This window comes from Strix uralensis, chromosome 4 (assembly GCF_047716275.1).
Source record: "Strix uralensis isolate ZFMK-TIS-50842 chromosome 4, bStrUra1, whole genome shotgun sequence".
NCBI classification, from domain to species: Eukaryota; Metazoa; Chordata; class Aves; order Strigiformes; family Strigidae; genus Strix; species Strix uralensis.
The window spans coordinates 36,287,185-36,314,420 of record NC_133975.1 but is presented as its reverse complement, the minus strand read 5'-3'; the positions used below and the strand labels follow the sequence as shown (position 1 = coordinate 36,314,420).

Below are 27,236 nucleotides of genomic sequence, written 5' to 3'. Positions count from 1 at the left end.
TGAAGAGTTTAAAGTTCAGTGGATCCAACCTGAGTCTTGCTTAAATACTGAATTTGAGGTCTACAATTTTAAAAACATTACTTCATGGGATTCTCAGTCCCTTTTCACAAAGCATCTCTGCTCACTGCAATGGTTTGAGTTATAGGCTTTAATGCTGTTGAAATTCCTACTGTGCATCTGCCTCAAGCCTGAATGCATATTACCATTATAATCTGAATCTTGAAGAGTTTACGTTTCTTTGAAGGGTTAGTATAATACGTTTCAAGTTCCTACAATACTTATATACTGCCAGATTTCCCTTAGGAGAATGTGAAGTCTTGTCCTTAGTTCTCCCTGAACACCTGTACTTTTCTAACAGTAAAAAATATTTCACAGCAACAGCATCTACCTCCCTATTTCACTTTCCCTGATGCACTGTTGCTTTTGACAGTAATCCACTGCATTGCTGGTTTTGTTAGTAATCTTCTGACAGCAATGCTGGACACAGGTAAATGCTCAGCTAGCTTGTACTGCATAGGAGAATCCAGATGCATTTGTCTCCTTGTGCACAGGGTATATGATTATTTTGTGCATGTGCGGCTCAACTGTAGTAGGACTATACATCCAAGATGTGGTACAGCTTTCAGAGCTGTGAATTCTGGTATGAAACAAGAGCTCAGAACACAAGTATAACCACTGAAATTCATATGGGAAGGTATTTTGCTAATAAGTGGTAACAATCTGAAAAAAATATTCTCTAATAAAAAGGAATTTATAATGTATAAGCTATTACAACATCAGTAGAGCTGCTGCACTTGACACATGAAATAGGGTATTAAAATAAAAAAAGTAATGACTAATTATTAGTACTTACAAAGCCAAGATGAGGAAGAGAGGCATGTAATTAATTTTTAGCCTTTAAGACAGAGGATCTAAAAAAGTAAGTAATTTTATGGGACTTTTTTTAAGAGAATGGCTGAGACAATATCTTAGACAATAGTGTAAATGTAGGTGTTTATATGCTGGAACACGTAAGAAAACAGGCCTTCCCCCAGGATATTTGCAACACAAGTGTCTACACTATACAGAGTTGCATTTTTTTTTCTTTGTTCCCCAAAATTGAAAACTAAAACTAGTTTACACGAAAAGAACCCACACACTTCAACAACTACTGACAGCCTGATTCCACAGCAAACTCTTAGCATATCCCCTCTTGCTAGATGCACCTGAGATCCTGATGAGATACAAATCAGCATAGATACTGCCCTGTGCAGAACTTAAAGAAACAAGCAGGAACAACACTGGAGGAATTCCCTTCTCTACCTTTAGTACTGTATTGTGGTTCAAAAAAAAGTCAACACTGCCAAACTGCCACTTCGCTGATTCAGATGTTTGATATTATTAATACATTTTCAGTATATATTTTCTTCTGTCATTGCTCACGTTAAGTCCTCCACCTACTGTGAAACATGCCAGATTTCCTACTTATTGCATTCAAAGTTTCTAAACTCACCAGGACTGAAGTCTGCAGCAGAAAACACTACTATGATTGATATCAATAAGTCATTCAGCATGCCTAGTACAAGTCTAAAAAGTTTTGATTTTCGGTATCTGACACTACTTTAAAGATGATTTGTGAAGTCAATATAAGAAGTCACTTTAATATTCAATGAACATGCTACAGTACAGTAAAGTTTGAGATGTACCCAATTTGTGTAAGGAATTCCAAAAAGTATACATATTTTATTCTAGGAACACTCTTGATTTTTAAAAATCCAGTACAAAATTATCAAAACAGTAATTTGGATCTGTTTGTTCTTTAGTTTTTGCTGCACAGTAAAATGTAATTTGGGGTTTGAAGTGTATTGCTATCTCTGGTTTTTTTACTTCATATTTAAACCATTCTGCTTTTTAGGGCAGTAGAAGGCATGGTAGTGATTTTTTTTAATTTAAGAAAACAATGGCTAACCTACTATTGCATTAGTGAGCTATATATCAAGAAGCTATACAGCTCAAGACTGTTTTCGCTTAACTATTTTATGATTTGCTACTAAAGCCAGCTAAAACTTTGATGTTGAGGAAGCAGCATAAGAATGACCACACATGACTAAACAGCAGCCTTGTAACTAACCTAGTATATGGAGTAGTATACAGTTGCCTTGACAGAAGAATAAATGGGTACTTATCTCTGCTCAGGGGACTGGGAAAGCTGACAATTACCTGCTACCTAGTGGGATGAATATCCCGTTGCTTACCACATGTCTACTAATTTTTAATGTGCAGTGATGTAAAATGACTGTCTAGACCAGGTTTTCTTCCATCATATTAGTTCACCAGACCAGATAGAGAAGGCACTTCATATTAAACACAATCACTTTGTCCACTCTTAATTTACAATTACAGCAGAAAAAACAGGGCACTTCAACATTGTGGGAAGATGTGGTTTATCTGGGGGACTTCTTTACTTACTCCAGGGTGCTTTTATTGACTTTCTGTAATCCTGTACCTTGTGACTGCTTTTATCTGTGCACTGCTCTTGTGCTGCCTGTGCTGAAACACGGAAAGGGGTTGTGCTGGCAATTTTATTTGTGTAGGTCAAGCAGTAGAGGTCATCAGCACCCAGCTGATCCCACCTGAAGAGAACAAAGAATAAATGCATCCTATATAAAAACCAACTTACTGTATATTTCCTTAAATACAGTCCTTCAGGAAAAAAATTCTCCCACTGGAAGAAAAAAGATATAGTTAAATAATGGACTTACTTTAGCAGCAGAACTACTGAAGAGGTGTCTGCCTTCCCAGTCATTCCAATCTGAGTGCTAGAGTTCATCACCTTCTTAACTGGTGTAACATAACTTTTTATGACATCAGGTTATAAATTTATCACTGACATGATCTGCATTCAAAGTACTGCACAAGCAGTTACACTGTGCAAAACCAGCTTTTACTGATAAAACTTTAACAACATTAAGAACAATTACTTTTGAAACATGAGTGAAAAATTTGGAGGAAAGGGGCAGATTCAGATACAGCTTTGGCAGGAGAGAAAAATAAAATAACCTTGTAACAGGCTGCTTTAAAAAAAACCAGCCCAATACTCTGGGACTAATTGGAAGTCAGTAATGACTTCAGATGAGAGGGATTCCATAGTTCAAGAAAAGTGAAGAGCCTAGCCTCCAAGTTAATGTGTCTCTACAGCACAGGACATATTCTCCATGAAATGCCCTAGTCCCCAAGTCATCCAGACATGAAAATGGAAGGACAAGTCAGGTCCCACCACTACGGCTGCAGATCCATGTGACAACCATGAAGCACCTCATGCAGTACCCTGCCCCACAGCATAGAAAAAGCCGCTCAGATTGAAGATGTCCAAGTAATAAAGATGTCCAGATAGTAAAACATACAAGAGGACTATTTCGCATAGGTGCAAGGAGGTTTCATATTGCATATTTTAACTTCACATGGTTGCTTGGGCCCAGGCAAACATGGTATTTTCTGCATGACAGGTCATGGTACCATATGTTGCATAGCAGTGATATTTTTGAATCTTCAAGTCATTTACTCTTTCTAAGGTAAAGGGGGAAAAAAGGTTTGTGTGGGCCACACAGTGGCATGAAGGGAAGTAATTCAGGCTAACTTCTGGTGAGGATAGCTAGTTCCCCCAAGTTTCATCCCTGTCTATGGAAAGAGACCAACAAAGCTTTCTTCAGAGGGCAACCACAGGCAAGCATCAGAACCTGCCTGGCCCTTTGACAACACTGTTCTTTCACATGTTAAAGCAGCCACTGAGAACAGCCCAAGTAGACTAGTGTTACCATTTGTTAATACCACCCTTACTTTCTGCTACAGAAGTCAACAGTATGAAGTATTTAAAAAATGCTACTGGAATCAAATTTTTATTCCTCATGAAGCAGATTCTGTTAAAACTGCACATCCCTGAGAATTCTTACAATGAACACACATGGTTAAGACTATTAACCTGAAACTACTAAGGTACAGTAAATCTGAAAGTTGTGAACAAAACAGTAGTTTTCCCATTTTGTACAAAGGCTACCAAGGACAAGCTACCCAGTTTTAAAGTTGGTTCAACTCAATCTAGGATCCTGCCTTCACCACAGGAAAGGTGTATCTCCTTTCCCTGTCACATCTGCTTTCCCTTGTCAGGTCTACTGAACACTTGATGTGGGGTGAGTTGGACTCATCTACTGGTCCAAATGAGAATTAATCCTGCAACTAAGACCAAAACGTAACACCTGGTTTTGGATATACATTTTCAGTTAGATAAGTGTTATACTGACTTTAAAATGATTGTAAAAACATGGGGCTGGTTGGCCTCCAGTTCATACGGACTTCATATGCAAGCTGGTCATTTTCAAAGACTAAGAGTTACTTCATCTCTAGACTAATGTGCTTAATTACGCCACTGAAAACAAGCAACTAGTCAGATGAGCTTATCTGAGACCTTGGTATCAGCTGTCAACATAGTAGTTTTGTCTAGGACAGGACAACTTCATCATTCCAAAGAGCTGGCAGCTAAGGAAGCCTAGGAAGGACAACTGATTAGCCACAGAAGTTGCTTCACACAGACATATAGCACTGAATAATTTTGCAAGAGAGTTTTCCTTAAAATTCCAAGTGATACCATCTCCAGACAGAAAAGTCTAATAATATTTTTTCTACTATAATGCTCTGTAGCTTGCAGCTTCAAACAAACAGTAATAAAGAAAGGTGACAAATTCAGCTCTTAGCTATACAACCTTTATGCTGTTCTAGACACTGACTTCAGTAATATTCCTACTGCTCTGTAACAGCAAAAGGAGGAGATTGGGAAAGGGGCACAAAGGTGAATGAAAATATTTAAATAAATTAGGAACAGGGACAAACTACATTACTCAGTCATGCTCAGAAGAAAAATCCACCTGGCACTTCCAAAGAAGGATGGTCTGTCCATTTATTACAAATGCTGTGCTCTGTATGAAAAGGGCAGTACAAAGCCCAAAACAGCAACAGTTTTAAAAAGCATTTTTATCATTGCTGTTGACTGAACATGCGTCATTGCTGCACTAAAGCTACACCCAAATTCTAAAACACAGTAACAAGAACCTAACAAGTTACGAAATAAGGTCCAATTTAAAAGGTAACTTGAAGTTGCAGAGTTAGCAGTAAGGAATGAGTTCAAGCATGCTGCCTGGTCAAAACAGAACAAATTTCCCACAAAGACTATTTTAATTCCCAGTATTAAGTATCTGTTAATGTGAAAGGGAATACTGTTGAAAAATAAATATTGACTAATACAGGGTCAGTTTTTCTAGACGGAGTATCAGGGTACCCACAGACAATATAGCAGAAAACTGGAATATTGCACCTGCAAGAATCAAGCAATTGAAAACTTTAACTGACAATCTACTTTGCAACTGTGTCTCTATTCACCCAAGGATTTCTGAAGCATCTGACAAATTCCTTCAGAGATGGGATACCATGTCCACTACAAGGTTAAAACCCCCTTTTTTTTCAGAAAAGTAAATTCAATCAAGATTAATGATGGCTGTCTGTGCTGCAGCCATGGGGGGGGGGGGGGGGGCGGAATAAAAAAAAAAAAAAATTAAAAAAAATCACACTGCATCAATACTATGAGAATCTTTGGCATGTGCAAAGGCTTGTGTTCACATACATAGGTAAATGTCCATTTGACAATCACTGAAATACTTGCATCGTTAAAAAGTTTGAAACAACTGCTGCTTCCTTCCTTTCCTTTAATTAGGCTTTCGCCACACCTAACAAACTTTACACCTAGGGATGGCTTTGTAGGACTTGCTATTGGTATTGCTACAAGGTTACTGTTGAGGATACACTTGCATCCTGGGGCACACCAGTGGCTGCCACAGCACTGTTGCTGAGGGAGCTGCCCTTTCCTCACCTCTGCAGAGCAGCTTGTAGTGTCCTGGTATTCTCCAAGGCACAGCTCTGGAAAGCCACTCTGAAGCTTTCATGCTGACAGGCAGAACATCAGCGCAGAAAAATAGATGACTGCACCAAGGGTCTTGATGAAGCTCTCTACCCTTTTAGGCAATGACATTGTGTCTTGGCAATTAATGAGCAGAATATTTGATGGTATCAACACTGTAGTTTAGTATTTTCTAGGGCAGACTTCCATTACAGAAACAATGGATTATGCCAAAATTTAAGGTGATTTAGCCCAAAAACTCAGACTGTCTAAAATAGAGAAACAACTTCTACCACAAGAGCTGCTAACAATTCTTACAGTCTTGATCAACATTCATCTTACTTCATAACCTCATAGGTATCAGTCAAGTCTGTCAAATTGCACTGAAGTACAGGACACAGTTTTTCAAGATTGACTCAATTTTTACTAAAGATTTAACAGTTCTTAAGAGAACCCTCTTGTTACAAGTATGTATATTTCAAGAGTCTTAATTCACCTTTGTTTTGATAAGTACGCATAATTTTTAGCATGTTTAAGCAAAAAGCAGATTTTGCACGTGTGCATTTTCTTTCAAACAGAACAAAATCCATGTATCAGATGAACAAAAAGATCAAAGACAGCTCCTAAAAACTTATCTGTTAATAAGCAGTATCATTGTCAGATCTCTTCATTAGCCAGTTTAAGCATTAGAGATAACACATATTTAGACAACTTGACCTACAACAGGTTGAGTTTATTGTCCTTCCTACCACCTCTCCAGTGATAATCCAACACTAGTAGAAATGAAGTATTAGCTAAGTATACCACTGCCAAACGAAATATTTGGGATCCAGCTCCCTACTCACCTGGTTCTGCAGCATTCTACCACCTTTAAATAAAGCAGCTAGCAGTAACATCTCTGGTAAAATTCTTCATTAGACCAGTATATTTTTCTTGGTTACAAGAATACTGGTTTTCACTAGAATCTTAGTAGGCAGGCACAGCAAATATTAAAGTGAAGGAAACCCTTTACATTATCAAAAGAATGCTAAATATGTTCTTACTGGCAGCTGAATTGCAAAAAGCCAGTTATTAACAGGCAAAAAACTATAGAAGGCTTTCTCAGCAGGTAATGTACTTGTAATGCAAGGACTGAAACTGTCACTGAACACTGACCAATAATGGTAATGTTGAGAGAAAATGATGAAGTAAGCACTAAAGTTAGGGCACTAACTTGCCTCTAGCCTGGAAAATCTAGAGACCTAGCTTGACCTCTCACAGCCGTCAGCACGAACACAAAGTATCAACATTGCAATACGCACCAGCAATATAGATGAGAAAACGCAGCATGCATTTGAGTAAAAATATTTTAATAGTGGAAATATTCCTCAAGTTCATCAGTAGTTAGAAAAAATAATGAACTAGGGAAAATATTTTTGCTTTTATAGTTCACCCTCATGACTGGTTTTCTATTTCCTCTATTTGTCTAGCTATCATATCCATGGAATGATAAACATCGTCCAAACAGCTGAGCCTTCGCCACATGCCCTCAAATAGTTGTCTTGTTATGGCTCCAGCTAGTCAAGTTATTTCCAGCAAAGGTCATCAAGTTCTGGAGTCCATCAGAAAGCAAGAAAAACAAAAAATCCCAGCATTTGTCAGTTTTATATCTATTGCAGCTGTTGCAATTATTCTAAAGAGATATTTGATGAGCTGCCTGAAGTGTCAAGATAAGTCCATCCTTATGGAGAAATAGATTTTTGTTGTTGTTGTTGTAGCTTGTTGTTCTCTTCTCTTCCTGTAAATCCATATCCATAGCTAAATCTATGCCCCAATTCAGAAATCAGATAATTCTCATGCAGGTCATTATGGTCATAAATAAGCCTATTCACAAAAATCCAAAGACATGGTTCAAAAGGAGACCTTTACATTATAGATTTTGAGGTATGACACATCAGTTTAATTTCCATACTCTGACTGTACCTACACCTCTTCCAATGGTGTACAAATCCAGTGCAAAGCTTTACTCAATCACAGTTAGTCCAACATGTGTCTTGTAAATATGCACTTGGATTTTCAAATCAAATTATGCCTCATACATTGCCTAGAAAAAAATTAAGTGCTGTATTTATTCCACATAAAACATTTGGAATGAATAGTAAAAACAAAACCATCCTAGCTTCACTTGATAAATATACCTTGGGCTGACCCTGTAGGAACAGAGCAATAGAGTACTTTAAATTCCTTGCTTATTCCAGACACATAAGAGGCTACAGCCAGACTGGAACAACATGAGGTCTCATCTCAGGAGATACTGCTTTTCCAGCAGAGAAGTGCCTGTGTCAAATGGACCAAAGCATTTAACTGACTTCACATAGACCAAATTGCTGCACTATCGTAAACTGTGTGTGATCATTACTTGCCTGGATTAGACTGAAACTAGCAATCTAGGCCTATATATGCTATTATCTATTTTTGGGCCTGATCGCTGCCCCACACATTGTTCACATTCAAAACATCCATTAAATAAAATGCAGCAATCTATAGTCTCTAATTCAGAGTAACATGATTTGTCATTCCTTGCTTCTATGTGGAATAGAACAATTCTACTATACATGCAAACGTTATACAGAAAATAATCACATAGTGACTTTTATCAGTGTCAGCATGAAAGGCAATGACACTTAGCCAATAACAGCGTAAGACGGAAGAAGCTGTATCTGAAGCTATGTATAGCTGTATGACAGTTATATCTGAAGGGCCAAGCCACTGACTATGATCTAAACTGAATGGTCTTACACTGAACTTTGAGCTTGCTTTCTTTATTTGTCCTCTTGCCCTGAGCAGGACAGTGACTTGCTTGGTTATGCTAGCAATCTTCGTATCATCAGCACTAGTAGCTCTCAGTGCCAGGGCTACAATCACTGATTCATTACACTTGGTACCGTCCAAACAAGAGCATACCAGTTTTTGTTCATCACCTTTACTGCAGTGACAGATAGGATGGACTTTTTATTAATTGTGTATTACTGCAAATTTCCAGGAATAGTTTCTGTCAGTTTCATATAAGTGATATGAAAATTTCTGTATCACTTGAAAAACTATGCCAGAATCAATGCATTTCCATTAACTTAGAAGTGCATTTATGCGATATTATCACGATCGCTTATTACACAATTTAATGAAAAGTTAATCCATGCAATCATTTTTTATTCTCACTTGATGAAGAGAGTTACTGCTGTGAATTTTCAGAAAGGAATTTACAAGTGTTAGGTGTTACAGTGTGTAACTCAAAACGGAACATGAAAGTTATTCACAACAATTGTGAAAATACACCTTGGTAACAGACAAAGAACTATACATCAAACACATCTGCTTAAGTTACTGTAGTTGCAAAGGAAAAACAGGAAGGTTTATACAGAGAAAGATTATTGACAGAAAAATCAATTAATAGATGAGGTGCATGCACTTCATGCAGGATGTTGCATTTTTAATTGCTGAGATTTCCTCTTCTGTTAGCTGTAGAACACAGCCTACCACTACTGTGCATGATAATGCACTTGGATAGAACTTTCATGTAATTCAAATGGATGCATGAGAGCACCAAGCACAAAACAAAGTGGGAGGAAATGAACAAAAACTGAGTATAAGAACTCCATCAGTTCAACAAAACATGAACTATCATTCAGTGCCAGAATCAGAGGTGTTACTTATGAAGGTCCCAGGTTTTAAAATTTACTAAGTGGCTCATTCTAATTTCATTACAGTTGTATAACAGATGGGAAAGATGTTCTCTTTGCAGAAAGACGTACTAATTTTAAAACCTGCCTCATTTCTATTTGATGAGGAACATGTGATCCAGGAAAGTGCATCTTTACAGAAACAAAAATAATCCTGAAATCTCAAAATAAAAACAATTTTAGAATTTCTTAATCAGTCTAAACTTTTTTTCTCAATCTAAATGTGGCAATTTATGCAAAGGTCTAACTATAGTATATTTTGAGTTCATACAAAACAAGGGAATAACAATTAAAATAACTTAAAACACACTACCTATCACCCAGTGTGATTCTTTCCCAACAATCATTTTGTCCATATCCTATTGATTTCATCAGTGTTTATTCATCCTCAAAGATCAGACTTAATATTGGGTCATAATGTGACCAGATAGGTAGACAGAGTTTGTAACACTGAATACTCAAGTATTCTGCAAGTGCATAGTAGCAGCTCTTTGTGATAGTTCAATAGGCCCAGACATGTTACATGAATCTTTTAAAGCCTTAAGAATAAGAACAACCTTTGTCCAGGTCACTCTATTTTGCCAGATAATTGACAGACAAGTTATTAAATTCAGTGAATAAACATTTTGAAATAAGTAGTTCAACCAGCTGACTCAAAGGTCTTTCAAACTTGCACTGTTGTGTTTGCTTGCCTGTAAAGGACTTCCTCAAAGGAGCCCAGATTTCCACTGGAAACAGTTCTCCAACTCTCTATAAAAAGTTTTGGTCAAGTGTATACTATTGCGAAGAGTGGAACAGAGTTCAAAATTTGGAGCTTTATTTTGACACTACTGCTTTTCATCTACCTAGACCCAAGGAATACAAAGAAAATTTAACAAAAGCATGCTCCTTACCAATGTCACGTAGTAACAGAATTTTCAATCTGAAATAAGTTGACAGGTTTTGTTCAAATCCTGATTAGAATCCACCACTTGGTTCATTTCAGCTGTTCAACCCATTCCTTATTTCTATTATATATATTTTAATACATATTGAGAGAGACACAAATGTTTCTTGACCAGTCATTTGGTTTTACAAGCAAATATTTGGCACATCTCACTTCAGAAATCCAGGCATTTTAAGTCATTTGGATGAGACTTCCAAGATCACAGGAAGACAGATCAACACCATGCTGACCTGCCACCTGTCACTTAAGTGTTTTGCTAGAAAACCATCACACAGTCAGCTGCTACAAAGCAAGAAACCACAGAATTATTTCCAAGTCAGTGGATTTATGTTTATCCTATTTACATAAAGGAGGGAAATCCAGATAGGGATGGGGAGGCCAGCATACAGCAACCTTTGCCACCAGCATATACATACTTCACAGGACACCAAATTCAGGAGTTCAGAGTAACTCAGTACAGCCCATTTGCAGTACATCTATACACCCTTTAGGATTTCAGACATGCTTGCCTAGTTACATTTTTTGAGCCTTTGAACTCCAAGCTGTTTTTTTTTAAATGGGCAGTTGATGATGGCTCTTTTCAGAAGCATCACCCTTAAGACAAATTGAATTCCAGTTCAAACAGTAGATTAAACTGTACATCTACTCAATTTTAATAAAGCATCTTTCAGTTCATGCAAAGCCATTACTTTAAAATGCTTTATGTGAATGTATTACTATTAACTACTCCAACAGGTATCAGTATGAAGTGGTAATCTAGCTTTAAACACTCAGTTCTTACATTGTAGGTAGGCTTCTGGAAACCTGCCTGCAGATGCAGTTGGAATGTACTTTAAGGAAGATCTTTCAAAAGCTTTCAATATTAGCTTAATTCTGCTTCCAGAAGTCTAAGGTCATTTTAAATCACTGTTTCTGTGCCTTTCAGTACATCAGAATGTCCTCAGACTTTAAGCCATAACATCTAAGTTTTGGGGTTTTTTTAACACACACATTTCATATCCTCATTTTTAACAATGTCTTAACATCAATTTTCTTCTCACTTTTAAACTGTTACTTTGGGTCTGAGCTGTAACATTCCAAAAATCAGCCATCAACTTCCCTTTTCAGCACTGGAAAGGTTTGTGCAGGATCCAGAGAGGAAATAGGTGGAAAAAGGGTAATTTTACACCACTTGGAGATCCAATGGACCTCTGACAGCAAGTTCCAACTGCCTTTACTTGGTTAACCATCACTGTGGAAAGATCAACTGGCTATTCTATACATTGAAGGCTATGAAAACTACTGAAAAATTCCTTCTACTGATAAGAACTCAACTAAGTGTTATCAAGACTGCAGAACTGGCTCTCCAAATCAACTGTCCCTTCAGATAAGCAGCATTGCTTATCTTCCCATTCTTGCCTCCTCTGCTTCCTTCCCTCCCAGGAAATAAGAGAATAGTATCTTATTAGATGCATACTATTTATCTCCACCATTCTCACTTCTACTTCCTTTGACCTGGGAGAAGAAATCCGCTGCTTTCCAGAAGATCCAGACACCTGAGAGATTCAGGGTCACATGTACAGTTTTGCTGCATCCAGTTGCACCTCACCTCTTAGTTCACTTAGATCTGCTGAGATGAACCACACAAGTGAGTGAATCGTATAGAGGTGCCTTATGGAGCACTTCCAAAGTTGAGAGGCTTCTTGCACACAGGAACTTGACGCTCACACTTTTAGCTTCAAAAGGATGGAGCTGCTACTACCTTTGTCACCTGTTGCTTTTGAACAGACTAGGGAAGATATGATGTTAAGAGTCTCCTTTGCACTAGGTTAGTTCCTTTTAAAATGCATTGAGACTAAATGATTTTTTCCTAGGGAACAAAAAAACCCCTTCCTGTGGAACAAGTCATTAGCAGCCTCAAGTGTAGAAGCAGCCTAAGTGCTCAAGTTGCCTCCAGCAGTAAAGACAACACAGCCTTCTAAACAGCATTAAACATTTAGGGACATAAGCCACTAATGAAACATACTAATTCTTAAGCCACTAATATACAGAGACAAATGCAGTCTTACATACAAACATAAGCAGGTAATGCCTTACGTGAGCCACCTTGAAAACAGATTAAAGCATACTTATTAGATGTATGGTTAAGTGCTTACTTAGGAAGAGACGATGCATAAGCATGCTTTTCTCTTAAAAGTACAAGCACATAGGTGGCTAAACAGGAAAATTCTCTACTACATATCACACAGCTTTATTACCAAATAAGTATTTTTCAAACTCTAACACAAGTTAGAGTCAAATGTAACTCAAAGCTCGAGGCAGAATTGAAAATTAAACTACTCCTGTATGTCCCAGATGCATAAAATATCTGCTTTTGACTGTCAACTTATGTTGTCTCTTTTAAAGATGGAAAATGAATACTTTTGAGGTTGCACAATCTGAAAAATGTTTATCTCATTGCCATACCTGATTATTAATAAAGTGATTAATTTTACCCTTTCCCCCCCAAACCACTGGTTAATGATGATGAGCAGAGGCTATTGTGAGAAACTGGGAATCCTGCCAGTTCCTAGCTCATTTAGATCTACCAAAAGGTCAAGCACAGCCTAAGCCTCAGAGCCAATAAAGAGGCATTGCCATGTTTCATTAGTGCAGACAGAAGCTAACCAGGATGCCATAAAAATTGCACCCCTCTAAAGCAGCTAGTTACATTCAGAAACCCATCACAAACTTTTTCCAGAGCTACCTATTGCCATCTGAGAATAGCACATGGTCAGGTAAGTCCAGTGCAGACAACACTCATAGGTCTCACCTAAGAATACACATGCTCTCAGCACCTCCAATTTGGTCTATCCCCAACCTGAGGATAATGCAAGGAAGAGGTGCCAGCATGATGGTCTTTCACGCAGATTAATTTCCCATATCACCAGGTCTTGCTCTCCTGTTTTCAAAGCAACTTTTGCTTTTCCAGCATATTAAACCCATGCAGTTTCAACATATTACTGTGTTCTCCTGATGTAATCCTGTCACTTTGGAATTCTGCTCGTGGACCAGAATCCCATACAGAATCCCATACAGAACAGACCATAAAACCCTGTTGCCACCAATAAGTGAATTGAACTTAGACCACATAGTGGAAGCAACATTGACACACTGACTAAACAGTGTATTAATTTAAGATCTTTATCAGCATGAAGGTTTTGACAAGAAATCCAAGCTATCACAATCTCTGGTTTCTCAAAGTAACAGTTTGGTAATATCCTACATTGTTTGGAAAACACTTTTACTGGCAAGAAGGCAATATTTTCTGAGACACTCTGATCAAATAATTCAATCATAAAATGCTTATAGATACATTCGCCTCCAACTCCTCTAGTTGAGCTCACAAAGACAATAAGGACAGAGCATGATTATGTAACCAAAGTTGTTCTGAGCAAGCCTTTATCCTTCACACACGAAGAATTACAAGCAATGGTGTTAGGCCATTTCAGACTCATTGGGTTCCCCAGGACCATACCATAAAGTAAAATGAAAAATCCAAATAGGAAAGTTTATTTTTTCAATGTATTTGATACCACCTTTGGGAAGTGAACAAAGACATACTGTCAAAAGCAGAAATCTGCACAAAATGTTACCGTTTGTTCCCCATGAATGCAGAGGTATACTTACTCAACGAAAGAAATTCCACTGCTCTCCTGAGATTTCCTCTCTTTAGTTGAATTTAGTGCCAAGTTCACTCAGATAAAGTTTGGGTTGTGTTAGCATGCCAGATACAAGTTCCTGTAAGTCAGGTCTGTTACTCAGTCAAAAATTAAGTGCCAAGCAAAAACTTGGTCTTATATAGTAACTTCAGAGTTACAGGAATTAAAAAATGACCATTAATAGACCATTCTTGGCCCTTACTTCACACAATTCAACCACTGCTTTTAACTTAAAATACTTGGTAAATATTTTGTCTATTTTGCAGCCTATTTTTGTGTAATTTCTCCTCCAGCTATGTCTTTTGGACATGTAAAGGGATCACAAATTTCTACATTGCTCAAACAGTAACTACAGTATTGCCTCTTAAGTGTCTCAAGTTTCTTCAGAAGCTTCGGCTTCTTCTGTAGTAAGTCTCAGGTGACAAATTATTTTTATATGAAAATCAGTGTAAGACAAGTATTAACTAGAGTGTGGTCAAAAGAACTTAGGAAGTACAAGGACAGTGTGACGGACCTACAGGACCAGGGAAGCAGCTTTATATGTGCCAGTAAGACAGGAATAGGGAAGATCTTAAACCAAGAGGAATATAATTTAATTAAAAATGAAAGGGGAAAACCAATAGAAACTGTCTCATTTGAAACAAAGTATGCCTAGTAGTGAAATTCCCACGGTTTCAAGTGGATACCTACATTACATTATCAATATCTGCTACTGTAAGGGAGAACAAGCAGATTCTCAAATATCAGAATAAAACATTACTGCAAACATTACAATGGAACCAGACTTCGTTTTACTTTTCCTGAAAAACTGTTAAAGAAAATTCCTGATTTTTTACACAAAATTCTGTATTTTTAACAAAAAGGTATGATATTTGAAATGTATACATAGACTTCAGATTTTCTCTTTTTATCCAAAAATAAGCTGGAAAGCCTCTTACCAAAACTTAAATGAATTGGAAAGTCCCCAACAGGTTTTATATAAAACCACTGATCTTTTTTCCTAAGAAAATATAATGCATAACTACTGCTTTACATTAACCGTACAGCTACTTTTAAATAGGACATGGGTTTTCCAATATATTTTTGCAATAAACTAATGTTGGGGCTATAACAAAGCCTGCAAAATGAACTATGCAGTACGTAAGTACACGGTAATTGTGGTAAGCCAAAGCGACACAGCATATGTGATCAGATGGACTAGGTATATATAGACTGCCATTTAATGCTAGCCAATTGCTTAGAAAAGCCACAGCACTGAGCAGGAATTTTTTGTTCTTCTGAGATTTTCTTCATTTTAATTACAATAAAGAATAAAAATAGAAGGTAAAGGACAAAACTTCTTTTTGTTTGGGTTGTACGCAGTTAACACTTCATAATCTAAGAAAAAAAATTGTTTCAAGCAGCACAATCAAAACGCAAATAAACTCCGTAAGCCACAAATATCTTTAATAGTACTGTTACAGAATTATATTATCAAATTAAAGACTACTGACAAGCATGCCTGCTGTCCTATGAAATAGGCACATCACCAAGAAAAATATACCATTGCATCCATAACATGAACCTATTTTATCTACACAAGATGAAGCCAGCAAACTGAAACATGAATGAATTGCTGGGAAAGTTTATTTTTAAACTCTGACTGGACACAGAATATACTTTGCAATACAAATTCATTAAAGTTAATTCATTAAATCCAGAACATTCAAACAGAAAAATAATTTCAAGAGAGAACAATCACTAGTTTTGCTTTAAAACATTTAATGTTTTGCTTTAAAACATTTAAAACTACTAGATGAACAATTAAAACCTCACTTACACCAGAGTACCTAACAGAATCATAGGTACTATTGCGAAGTTTGTAAAAGCAGCACAGTAATGATTTGCAGATTAGTCTTCATACTTCATACAGAGCATGCAGCAGAACCACTAGCAAACAGAAGCTGGTTTTCTCTGAACACTAATTAGAAACTCAAAAATGCAAGTCATAAGGGCAGGAAGAAAGACAAATCCTTAAGAAAATTATGACTTACCAGCCAGACGAGTTTAGCTGTGTCTCAAATGCAGAGGAAGTAAGAAATGTCTGTATATGTAGATCTTGTTTATTTAGCCCTTTATGAAGGTTTCTCTCAAGAAATTAATTTAACTCACATGCAAGAGCCTGCAAAAGAAAGAGAGAAATAATCTGAGCTGCTGGCTGATGTTTTTGTTCTAAGAACATTTGAGCTATTTTCAGCAGCAATGGGCTTGCCTACAATCAAAATGAAAATGCAATACAGAACAACCAGCCTCCCAACCCAAGCTAAAAAAAAAAAAAAAAAAAAAAAAAAATCAGGAAATCCACAGCAAAAAACTTTGTTCATTGTCCAAATTTTTATTTAAAGAAACAGAAAGAGCAAGGAACAGTCACTGCGGATGATGAACAATAATACTGTTAAAAGGAAATCTGGGACCTTGAAGACTATTACCTGTAGCTCAGGAAATGAACCACCATGGATATTCTATGTGAAAAACATGTTTTGAGTTTGGTCATCTATGAAGATGCCTTGCCTTCCTTACACAAGGGCTCATCTGAGATGGAAGTACTTCTATTTGCATTTAAGAGCATTGTATCTGGCTGGCATACACATCCAAGGACAGGACAAATCAGTTTACCAAGATTGAAACCAGTAGTTTGCATCTTAAGTTTCCAGTTTCAGCACCAGTGCTACTTTGGAAGCTTAGTGTCCTGAAGCCACTGGCACTCCATTTTTTCTAACAGGGCTTTTCTGTGACATGATAAAGATCTCCCTACCTTCTTCTGCCATATTCCCAATCAGCCACCTTACCCTCCTATGATGTAAAAAGTACTGGGAAACTTAAAGTATCAGTACAAATTAACAACTATAGGAAGAAACTCAAAAACATCTTGATGGGTCCATAAAAGCTAACTACTTTGAAGTTTCAGAAAATAGATAGACTACATCAGTGGAAGACCACCATTGTTATTTAACTTTTTGCAGCTTCTTCTGGTACAGGAGGGAGCTTCCAAGATGTCCTTCTGTATATCTCAGCAATTCTGACAAACACAACTTTGCTTTACGACAACAACTTTTCATACATGTCCACACTGTTAGGCACTGCCACTGAAAAACTTGTTACTTTTGTTCAAGGAAAAATTATGAGATTTGAAGTTACTCTCTACTCAAAATCTAGAACAGGCTGGTGCGGTAAAACTACAAAATGTTTCAATATCTATTAAATTTCCAATCAAGCCTACTTAAGCACAGTCATTTGAAAGTATTTCAATACACCATGGGTCACCTTAATTTCTGATTTGTTTGTGAACAGTAACTATTTGAAAGCTACACTGACACATGAAACAGGATGCCAGACACACAGGCTATTTAGTAAACTATTAAAATAGTAAAGCAATGATCATTGTTAAAGATCAAACACAAAAAGCATATTTGTTCCTGATGACTCAAAAATCATCAGCTATAATACACTTATAACAATAATGAAAAAACTGCTGAGTGTGAAAACATAGTGCAAATTCTTTCTGGATTAGCTCAAAAGCATCCTTCCCATTTGATCCCAGAACTACAGTGTTACTGCAGTTAAAAGCAGCTACAACAAACACTACAACCCCACAAACTCTAAATATCAACCTGTTAAATTCATCATTATCACTGCTTCACTCGAAACAGCTAGTTTAGGACTATTATTTTACCACAAGGCTAGTTCAGAGAAGTTAAGAAGCTCAGTTTATATTTTACTTGAGATTCATTGAACAAAGAGATTTAAGGGCTCAAATAGCTTAAATTTCAAGAAACATGTAAATTATAGCTGGCTTGAGAGCTGCAATGGTCAGGTGGAACATACAGTATAGTTTGTAAATAAATACAAGACGGTATGTACATAGAGTTAGAGGCTACATTACCTTGCTATCCATAATGCTTTCATCTGGTGGTTACAAGCTAAAATCAACAAAAATCTGAATGCCAAATACTAATACTACACAAATAGGAAACCAGAAGAATGTGTTAAAACCATTATTAGCAGTATCAATTTACTACTGAAGTAATACAATACACAATGCTTTACAGCACAGCATTTCTTTTCTGAAGCATCTTCTCAGAAGGCAGATATACCATTAGCTGATTTACCACCAGTGCTTAACACATTTTAGTATTTTGTTTCTTCATACACCCTCTGCAACTGCTTTTGTGTAAATAATTTACCTATTAGTATTTATAGCATTTACTAAATATGACAAAAGCATTGTTGCGGTATATAACGAGATGTGCTTTAACTACCAGATATAAATCAGATGATCTGTATCTATAGGAAACATTAGATGCCATAAACATTATATATACCATCTAGGTATCAAAGAATATATCTATATGTTTATTAGTAAAACAAATATGTTAGTACTACCAAGATTACCATTTTAGGCTTTTCAGAGACAGATAATTGTATCTCCCATTTTGTGGCTATCAGCAACACTAAAATCAAGCATATAATTTCTTTAGTGGCACACTGTAGTGCAATTTAATCAATAGTTGGTATTAAGCAATTCAAACATTACCTGCTCCAGGAAGAAACAAGTATGGATAAGATTTTTTTTCATTTTTTATTTTTTTCCAAATAAGCATGTTTCTTGAATTTGAACTGAACTATGACAGATGACATTAAATGCACTTAACATTAGACAATGTAAGCACAATGCATGCGCTGTGCATTTGCAGAAGTCTCAGAGTTCATTTATAGAACTGACCATTTCAGTCTCCAAAATGCTTATTTCCCAGATTACAAAAAATAAAAAATCTACAGAAGGACAGGAGGTAAGATATCAATCCCATGCTTTTTCCTGGACTTCAGTTGGTCTTGCAACTGTTGTAGACACATATGATCCTGAAGGATCTTTCAAATAAGAATGAATCTTTTTTCAATGTCTCATGTGCTTTCAGTAGCTTCCACTGCTGAAAAGCAATGGAGCTATGAAGAAGTGTGGCCATTCTCCTGGAGAGGACGGATTACATAGTTACACACAGATCATATAAACCAGTGGTTCTCAGCCCGTGGTCCATGGACCCCTGGGGGGCCGTGATGTTGTCACAGAGGGTCTGCAAAGGCTTAAAGCAGGGGTGGGGAACGTCCAGACTGGAAGCATTTGGTCTGGCCCGTGGCAAGAACTGCACCTCCTTTTCCTACAGCCCCCTCCCCTCAATGCTCCTCTCATACTCAAGCCCCCCTGCCCACCCCCACCCCTCACCTGCCCTGACAGACTAGTATATTCGGTGCTAGTATGGTTGGTGGGACCCACTTTAACCAGGCCGTTTTTCTCTTAAAGACATTTTCTTAACCCAATGGCCCTCTTTAGGGCCACAAGGGGCCGAAGTCTGTTTCTTCTAGTGGTGGCCCTAGACCCGTAAACACAAATATATAGTGACTGAACACAGACAAACAAAGGGGGACGTGAGAATTCTAAAAACTTTCCATCAAATTTTAATGTAAAAATTGCATCAAATTTGGAATTAGCACATGCAAATACCATAACATGGGCCATTTGAGCAAGAAGAGTGTTGATGCTATTATTTTAAATTCATATGGAATGATTGCAATAAAGGTATTATAATAGGAATGCGTGTGTTAGCAGATTAATTTATTTCCCCTTTCTCTTCAAATCTGAAGACCCTTCATGAGAAAACTGAAATAAATATTTGATGCAGTCTAGTGCTTTAAATCTTGAATTGTCTTGGTGGTCCATGGCCACAAAAGGTATTTAAAGGGGATCCGTGGTGAAGAAAAGGTTGAGAACCCCTGATATAAACCACTACTTGTGGTTGTTCCTACATAAGGTAAAATATGTGAAAAACACATGGACACATGCATTAACTGAACCTACTGCCAGGAACGTCTGTCCTCAGACAAATGCTTCATATGCCTATAAAGCCAAAGGATGAAAATAGATGGAAGAAGATTAATCTCCAGTGACATTAGTTTAATTTCTGAAGTTCAGCTAGATGTTAGTATTTTAGGTTTGGCATCATCAGATGAGTTGTAATCGACCTTCACCTATGTTCAGTATGAACATGCTCAGGAATGAAAGGGTGACAATGGTCACAGGTTGATCAGAACACATACCCGACCAGTCTGTTTTTTGAGAATTGGTTTGACCTTCATTTCTTCAATAGAAATAGTCAACACTTCACTTAGAACATTTCTTCTCTGTTTCACTCATACCTGACACAAGATATTTACAGTTACCACAAATCTACTAAGAAGTTATTTACTGATGGTCAGTTTATACTTTTTCTCCTACTTAATATACTAGGATAAATCACTATGTGCTACCATAAGAAACCTGGTATAAATTTCCCACTAATGAGAGCTTAATTTATATATATAAACTGCTTTAGACAAGAATAAAAAAAAATGTCAGCTCCTTTCTCCTACTCCAAAATTTCTAGGGCCTTGTTAATCATAAAGGCTTCTAAATTCTCACAAGGGCAAATCTATGCACTGATCAAAAGTCATGATAAACTTAAGTACAATAATGAAGACTTGACTGAGGATTAACAGGTAGGAAAGCACTGCTTTCTTCTTCTATATTAAGAGTTCTTGCCCTCCCCACTGTCATTAAATGAACCTGGCATTCTAGCCAGGTTACTTCTAAATACATCTTGATGTCCTATGTCACCATGCATGCCTCAGCTTCATGTAGTGGCAGTAGCTTAAGAATTGTTGTATTAGAATGGCAGCACATATAACAATGACTACAAATACACATGCAGCTTTCCTTAGTTGGATATGTATAAAAAGGTACTTTGGAAATTTTCTAGACCATCATATGTAAAAGAACTCCTGAAAAAACCTTCAACATTAAAAAACCCACATAAACAACAAATTCTGAATTTCAGTCTCTACTACAGTTTCATTAGAGTTATACATTGAAAAAGGTGGATTATCTATCGAAAAATAGACTCAAGCTTTCAGAACATAGGATTCCACACTGCAAGAAAGCAGGCAGCCAAGTTACTGTGATAGTTACATCTGACACTTTTTCCTAAACCTAAAGAAAATAACTTACCTGAATGAACTACCCACAGTGATTATGTTAAAATACTTCAAAAATTCTCCCAGAGTGGCTACAAAGCAGTCTTGCTTTTACGTACACATCTGTCCCAGCACACATGGCAACAGAATCTTTGGTCGAGACATTTCAAGAAGTGGGAAATTATCTAAATCTCTCAGGGACAATGAATAGCACCCTGCGTGAACAGTACAGAAGTGACACGCACAGCATTTAACACTGATCTGTGGCTTTGTAATTCCCATAGTGAAGCTCTGGTTAGGGAACGCTCATTTTTAACAAAACTTTCAAAGGAGAGTGAAGTTTGTTGAAGTCCATACAATGGTATTATCTTTTCTTTATTGCTCTATTAGCACACTGATTTCCCACATAAGTAATTCTGTTCTCCAGTACCTCAGTATACCCCAAAGTAGCTCTCCACATTAAAAAAGCAGAGTGCTCCACCCTGCCTAAAGAGGTTTTTTCCATAATTTCCTTCAAACAATGGTAGATGGCCCACCTCACTCATATCATTAGGTAATAATGAAGTTATTAAACTTTTCTCTCCAGGTTTGGTGCAAGAATGTTTCATCCCTATAGATCTCATTAGAAAAAAATGGAAACTGGGAAGGAAGACCAAAAAGAAGCTTGGAATTGTGGGTTGTTTTTTTTTGGCTTGTGTTCCTCAGAAAGCGCTCTAGAGCCAGCCAAGAGTTATCAGGCAATCTCTGATCCAGCAGAGTATCCAAGAAGCCTTCTGAATTTTACAGAAGTGTTTTACTGATAACTCACACATTTGAAAGACATGGATCAAGATATCAAGTATGAAGAATCATGCTCTCACTTCATTAACACCAACTGATGTTTGTGCAAAATGGCAGATGTTTGATGAAGAGTTGCCTCTGCTGTTGTTCTCCAGAACAGCAGATCTGTGTTCTCTTTAAAAGACACCATCTGTCTTTAGCTATATTCCAGTTCTCATTTTTGACTTTGGAATATGTCTGCTCTCCGCCCCCCCATTATAATAAAATTTTGTCTAGTGATAGAAAAATAATTATATAAGACTGAAACCCCTAGCCAGATTTGTCGTGAAAGATGCTTTGTAAATAAGCAGCTCTGCCATCACAGTAAACTGAGTTTACCATAGAACTTAAAATTTGCTTTTCGGGAATCTTGATATATCTGAGAACTTTGACAAAAGCTACAAAGTGTCACTGACTGTCGTTATGGTTAAGTGTTTCTGAAGATGTAAAAGGCTTTCATATAGAGTCAGCATCTACGAATTTGTGACCTTCTTTATGCTTTTTTGGGATCTAATATACTAAACCCAAACCAACATAAACAACATAAGATCCTTATCAAGACAACACATCTCTGGAAAATTAATCTGTTTTCTAAATAGAAGCTGGAAAGACGGCTAGTACCAGATTTTCTGCCAATCACCTTTGGCAAAACTGGACTGAATTTCATTGCTGCAGGTTCAGTTTGATATCTGAGGACTCAAACCCAATATTTTGTCAGTCACTGAAATGGTTATAATTCTTAATATGTTTAAGAACATATTTTAATATGTTTAATAACAGGATTATATAATATAGAAACCTTTAAAAATTACAATATTTTTAACTGAGCACCAGATAAATACATTAAAACATAAGGAGACTCTGAAGCCTGAAGTGAAATCACATGCATATAAAAACCCCCAACTATTAAAAGCATATTATCTAAATATGTAGAGCCTCTTGGTAATCTGTTGTAAGCAATTCCAATACTTACGCAAATTGCATTTAACTGGCAGCAAACCATACACCTGCCCTCCTAATGATGTGAAAAGTGACTACAGTCACCGCAGCTATCACTATGAAACTGGACCAAGAGAATGATATGCCTTCTAAGAGCACTATTTTGCTAGTAAAACTAACTTTGTCTATTCCAAGAGTAAACAGCTAAAAACATATGGGGAAATCAGTATGAAAAGGGCTTTTCAGGAAATGGACAACAGAAGCTTATTGTTTATCTCGCTCTTGATACACACTACTAGTCCATTGTTTCAAGAACTTTGTACAAGGTTATTTGTCTTTCAGACTAATTTTCTGCTAGAATGTGTTCAACCACTGTGTAAGATTGTGGGGTTTTTTTGGGAGGGTGCTGGGGGCATTAGGGAGCAGGGTTTCCCTAACAGCCTAATACCTCAGACATGTAAACAAGCTAGGACTCTAAACCTGCAATGCTCATTGTGACTTACCAACTCAAATGCGTGTGTTTAACTAGCTGCTCAAAAGGATTTTTGAGCCCAAATCCAAAGTGACGATCTCTAAAATACCCATTTTACATTTACCCAAACTACTAGGCATCTATGTACCTTTTAACAGTAAAGTTCTCAGTTACCTAAAATTCTCCTGCTGGACCAAGCAAGCAGTGTCTCACATTGACGAAATCACTTTGGTGACAGCTGTCATGTATAAACTCGTGTTTTATCAACCTTGTGTCTGGGGCACAAGCATCCATAAGATGTTCTCAGGTTATTTTCACTCTTCATAAGAACTGTGGAAGATGGTACCCCACCAGATTTTATTTTTTTTAAAAAACACTCTACTGATGGTCATTAAAACATCTGCCACAGATATTGAAAACCTGGATTCAATTTCCAGAAGGATTTACAGTCACACCTCCCACTTATCTGATACAGAATACTAAGCATCAAGCTACTGTCTGGTCTTCTGAGGACACTGGCCCATCTTTCATAGAGTAATGACAGACTTCATGTGGCTCACAGAGCAAGAGCTTAATAAAGAGAATTTACCTGGGAGAAAGGAAAATTTGAGTGACTGCCTCTTCTCCAGTTACTCTGAAATATTAACACCGGAACAATATACTCTGAAATATTAACACCTTCTAAGAGTTAGTCATGGATAAGTCTCTGCCCACTTCTCAAGGGAGAATTGCCATCACTAGGCTGTGAGGCCATGCATTCTCCTGTGCACAAATGCTGCGCTCAGTCTCAAGCTAGCTGGTCCATGCAAAGCAAAAGACATTCACAGAAGAAACACAAATCCCAGTTCCCTCCTTTCCCTTCACAAAGATTTGTGTTACAGAGTACACAAGGCCTAATGCCATCCTGTTCTTTCTTAAACCACCAGGTTATGGCCAGGCCAGCTTTACACCTCCACACTCTGTATTGAGTTTCTATTCCAATTACCATGACTAAATCCACAAAGGAATTTAGGCTTCTCAATAATTAACACAGTGGTGTTCAGCCAATTTGCTAAGCTGTCAATTTAGTAAAGAAAAAATAAGGGACCTATATGAAACACAGTTGTTAGCTTTACCAATCAAGTAATTTTAACACTTTCTGCTACTCATAGCATAGAAGGTAGGGGACAGAAACCTACTGCAGCTGAAGCTTTCAGGCACTGAACCCCAGGGTGAAGGGAATGATGCTTGTCACCTCAACTGAGTACAAAACCTCTCACTAGAAGTCAAACAACAGGTAAAAGCAGCCTAGAGAACCATCCTCCCTTAAATGTTCCTTTTGTCAGTTTATCCATTTTGCTACTATAATCCACTTAACTGAAAACACAACCTAGAGACATAAGCAGCTGTGCAAAGCTTTGAAGGCTTCCAGCTACGGGCAGGTAACACTTCAGCATTTTAGAATACAAGCTAATACTGGCAGAGTCTGATATTTTTCAGATAACCTGAGAGGGGCTACAAGCACAGTAAGAATAGCAGAAAAGGAGTTACTGCGTCCATCAGTGCAAGGTGCTGATGCAGATCCAGCGTGAGACCACTATCCTAACCAAGACCATGGGTATCACAAACCCCTTCAACAATGACATTACTGAATATATCACTGGAAAAACATGTCATCTGACACATCATAAGGAATGCTTGACCATCAGTTCCCAAGAGGTGGAGTCTGCCATGCACTAGGGGCTGCTCAAGAGAGCTGGCCAAGTGTGCCGTGCCCGAGGGCACCAAAGCTACTTGGCAAATACAGCAGCTCCAAGACTTAAAAGTGTATTTTTGCCCAAGGGCTTGGGGGTACTGGTGGGTGAAAAGCTGGACAGGAGCCAGCAATGTGCACTTGCAGCCCAGAAAGTCAACCATATCCTGGGCTGAACAAAAAGAAGTGTGGCCAGCAGGTCAAGGGAGGTGATTTTCCCCCTCTGCTCTGGTGAGACCCCACCTGGAGTACTGTGTCCAGCTCTGGAGTCCTCAGCACAGGAAAGACATGGACCTGTTTGGAGTGGGTCCAGAGAAAGGCCATGAAAATGATCAGAGGGATGGAACAGGTGTTCTTATGAGGACAGGCTGAGAGAATTGGGGTTGTTCAGCCTGGAGAAGAGAAAGTTCCAGGGAGACCATATCGCAGCCTTTCAGTACTTAAAGGGGGCTTATGAGAAATATGGGGACAAACTTTTTAGCAGTGCCAGTTGTGAAAGGACAAGGAGTAATGGTTTTAAACTAAACCAAGGTAGACTTAGATTAGAAAGAAAGAAGAAATTTTTTACAATGAGGGTGGTAAAACACTGGAACAGGTTGCCCAGAGAGGTGGTAGATGCCCCCTCCCTGGAAACATTCAAGGTCAGGTTGGATGGGGCTTTGAGCAACCTGATCTAGTGGAAGAAGTGCCTGCTCATTGAAGGGGGGTTGGACTAGATGACCTTTAAAGGTCCTTTCCAACTCAAACCATTCTATTAGTCTATGATTTTACCTGCATCATTTTCTCGCAGAACTTGAAGTCAACTTGAACTCTCCTTATGACCACATGCTTTAACACCAAACCACATATTCTTATGCCTTTGCACAAGTTGTTTCTATAGACTGATTCTGAAGGGATTTTTGATGGGATAGCAGTGACAGGCTGGTTATTCATGAAGGGTGTGAAAAGACATCTGGCTTCAGACCAAACCATGTCAGCTTGTAGGAATTCACAAACCATTCTGACTTTGGGCAATACCAGAAGCAGCAGACTGAATGTGAGTCAGTTCTTCTACGATCCCTCATATCAAAGAGAAGGGTTCTCCAGGTCATCTTGTTCATCTGCTTCATAACAACAAAATCAACATTTGATCAGTCTGTTACAGAAGGCATCCATCAAGAAAGATATCCCAACTTCTTTAGACACTCCAGCACTTAGTTATCCTTAGCATTATTTTCCTAGCTCTAACCAAAATCTCCTTTTGTGTAATTTAAGACTGAAAGATAGCAGTGCAGGTGATTTAGATATACCAAATCAAGCTCAAATTCCAAACATAAACAGCAAGTCAAAGCAGGAACAGAGCCGCCCAAGTGCCAGCCTACAGCTTCTTTTTACTGCATGGCACACAGACAGCACAGCAAGTTTCAGAGCCTGCAGAGCAGTCACAGGTATCAGTGAGGCTTAGCCAAAAGATGACACTAAAGGAAGTAATATGACTTAAAGAAAACACTACATTAGATTGGAACTCTGTTCAAAATCTTTTACAAACTTAGAAATCACCAAGAGTAGAGCTGAATCACTGCTTTCTTTAAAGGTTCCATGGACCCACTCTCTATAAATCAGCTCAGTGGGCACAGTAAAGCTGCTTCTCACCCTTTCACTTCTAACAAACTAGAACTGGCATGTCAAGCTTGTGGCTTCATAGTATTAGCAGACACAGACTTAATTTATAAAGTTAGAGCTACACAATAAAGACAACAGATAAATGATATGCAGCACAAACTATGATTCCTGCAGAGAAGTTCAAAAGCTCTAGGGCTGCAAGAGCCAGAATGGAAAACCCAGGGCATCAGAGTGTGATCAGCATCAATGTTTTATCTTAGCTAGAAACATCAAGGCTCTCAAGGCTTTATGAAATTGAGCATGACCTCAAAAATAGCCTTAACACATACCAAAGTGTTGGTAACTTCCAGACAGATACAG

At 37.7% G+C, this 27,236-nt stretch overlaps 1 protein-coding gene across 7 annotated transcripts in view; it reads right to left on the bottom strand.

Annotated features, from left to right (window-relative positions):
• The window catches only part of SORBS2 (sorbin and SH3 domain containing 2), a 175,557-nt gene that overhangs the window by 134,286 nt on the left and 14,035 nt on the right, over window positions 1-27,236 (bottom strand). For all 7 annotated transcript variants that reach the window (XM_074866354.1, XM_074866358.1, XM_074866355.1 and 4 more), the window contains exon 2: window positions 16,302-16,429. The gene's annotated coding sequence lies outside the window, so the exon portion shown is untranslated. The remainder of the gene's footprint in view (window positions 1-16,301; window positions 16,430-27,236) is intronic.